Source organism: Carlito syrichta, unplaced genomic scaffold, assembly GCF_000164805.1.
Source record: "Carlito syrichta isolate Samal-C Ts95f unplaced genomic scaffold, Tarsius_syrichta-2.0.1 Scaffold143215, whole genome shotgun sequence".
NCBI classification, from domain to species: domain Eukaryota; kingdom Metazoa; phylum Chordata; class Mammalia; order Primates; family Tarsiidae; genus Carlito; species Carlito syrichta.
Genome location: NW_007087311.1, coordinates 130,763 through 133,355, shown reverse-complemented (window position 1 = coordinate 133,355; position 2,593 = coordinate 130,763). Strand labels below are relative to the sequence as shown.

General features: G+C 52.7%; 1 protein-coding gene across 2 annotated transcripts in view; it reads right to left on the bottom strand.

Annotated features, from left to right (window-relative positions):
- Window positions 1–2,593, bottom strand: part of FAM53A (family with sequence similarity 53 member A) — a 25,671-nt gene that overhangs the window by 14,532 nt on the left and 8,546 nt on the right. The window lies entirely within an intron of this gene.

The following is a 2,593-nucleotide window of genomic DNA, read 5'->3' as shown; positions in this document are numbered from 1 at the left end:
CGCGGGCTCAGGCAATCCACTCACCTCAGCCTCCCAAGGCACAGGATTACAGGCTGAGCCACTGAGCCTGGCTTCAATAAACACTTTTATTCCCATGCTTCTATCACTGCTCCCAGCACATAGGCATTTCTCCTTGAGCTACGATGTCTACCTAGTTCAGCACTTAGTGGTTTTTCAGCAAGAAGCACTCCATGGAGCCGGGACCTATGGGACCCTTTCCCCCTTGTGACAAGTGTAGACACAGGACACAAAACCCTAAGCCAGACTCCAGGGTTAGCCCTGGTCTGGGGATGTTCAGACAACGAGGCAGGAAAAGCCGCTGAGCTGGGCAGTAGCTCACACTGGCAGGAAGGAAAGATGGGAAATGCCAGGGGCCTCTTGTCTCCTGGCCATGATTCTGCCACATGAAGTCTTAGGAACTACTTGGCAGGTTGCATCTCCTCCAACACCTTTGTGTGTGTGTCTGCTCTACACACTCCCCAGTGCAGGTTTGGAACAAGAGCCCTGGGGGGTGCATTGGAGGTGTCTCTTGCTAGAACCTCCGGAAAGCACCACCTAGCTAGGTACCCCACCAGCTCCTTAACTCCCAGATCCTCCATCTCCTCATCTGTGAAAACATGGCAAGCCCACTCCCTGCTGAGGACATGGCTGTCCCACAGGGTCTGGGTACAGCAGCCCCTTCCCATTTCTGCCTTGTCTCTACTACCCCACAGAATGTCTCAATCATGCCAAGCCTCCTAAGGCATCATTTCCTATGATTAAGATTTCAAAACTACGAGGAAATTTAAAGAAAATCCTTCATTGCTTCACATAAAGGGAGGGAGTTAAAAGTTGGGTTTGTAGCCAGGCTTGGTGGCTCAGCCTGTAATCCCGCACCTTTGGGAGGCTGAGGTGAGTGGATTGCCTGAGCCCGCGGGTTCGAGAACTGCTTGGGCAGCGAGACCTCATCTTTACAATCAATCAAAAAATCAGCCGGGCGTGGTAGTGCATGCCTATAAGTCCGGCTACTCGGAAGGCTAAGGCGGAAGGATCGTCGGAGTCCAGCAGGTGGAGGCTGCGGTGGCCGGGAGTGGCCACTGCACTCCAGTCTGGGTGACAGAGTGAGACTCCAACTCAAAAAAAAAAGGTTGGGTTTGTGACATCCCCTCCCAAAAAAAAACGCCCATCCACAGGCAGCCTGTCCATGCACAGAGGGTGTGGTCTCAGCCAGAACAGCTGTGCCACACTAGGAGGACGGGGCGTGACATGGGCACAAGAGCTAGACAACCCACAGGTTCTCCAATCCCGGGAGCCAGGTCAGATGAAGACAAAAGGCAGCTCTGTAAACTACTAGGAAACTCACCAGCCAACATATGACAAGACTCTGATGCTGTGTGGAATTGTCACTGTGACTGTAGGCAGCTCCCTTACTACCTCAAATCCTCCCACCCTGACCTCCTCCCTAGGGCATCCTCCCACCAGTCCCATGGTCTCCCCATGGTCAGCACAGCCTGCCTTCCTGATCCGTCTAAACAGCACCCAGCTCCATGCTACAGCACAAACACATTCCAGGGCAGCAGGCATTACCACAGTGCTGGTCCACAAAGCAGGGAGTGCCCAGGAACCAGGACACTTGGGACCACAGGTCCGGCAGGCCTCTCTGCAGAGGGCAGCTGCCATGCCACAAGCTGGTGACTCATTAGGATTAGGATCAACCTGCATACCTCATGCTGAGGGTCCCTGATGAGATAATATGGCTTTTGGACCTTCGTTGGGAGATACTGCAGAGGCACTGATACCACAGGCTCGTGCTGGGACCATGGTCTCCTGCTGGGACCACAGGCTCACACTAGGACCATGACCTCACACTGAGCTGGAGAGGCAGGCCCAGTCCCTCCACACACTTGCCATGAGACCTGGTCTCAGAATCCTTTACTCCAGTGTGCAACTGGTGGCAACCATGTCAGTCTTGGCCAGGGAGCTGGGCAGGAGACTGGGCAGACTGGGCCTTGAGTCTAGCTCCTTTGATCAGCTTCGTGGCCAGGGCAAGTGAGCTTCTCTCCATGAGGCTCGGTTCTCCTCATCTGTGATAGCAGTATGACAACAAAACAGTGCAAAAGGCAGCCATGGGGGTGACCTAAGACCACACACAACCCACGTAGAAGACGACTGAGAAGGGATGGTCGTTTCCATAAATGGTCCTTGACAAATACATCCATGCAAAAAGAAAGAGGAAAACCAAGCCTGACTCCCAACTCAACCCAACACAAAACTCCATTTCTGACCAGAGAGTGCAGTGTTTGAGCTAATGGTGAAACAAGGAAGCTTCCGGCAGCAAACACAGGAGAGCATCTTACAGACATGGGATAGCAAAGATCTCTTAAGTGGTATACAAAACACACTAAGTTACAGGAAAGCATCAATACATCTGACCCAACTGAATTTAGAATTTCTGCTAATGGAAAGACACCATAAAAAGTGATGAGCCGGGCTCAGTGGCTCAGCCTGTAATCCCGTGCCTTGGGAGGCTGAGGTGGGTGGATTGCCTGAGCCTGCGGGTTCGAGATCCGCCTAGGCAGGCGAGACCTCATCTCTACAATAAATCAAAAAATTA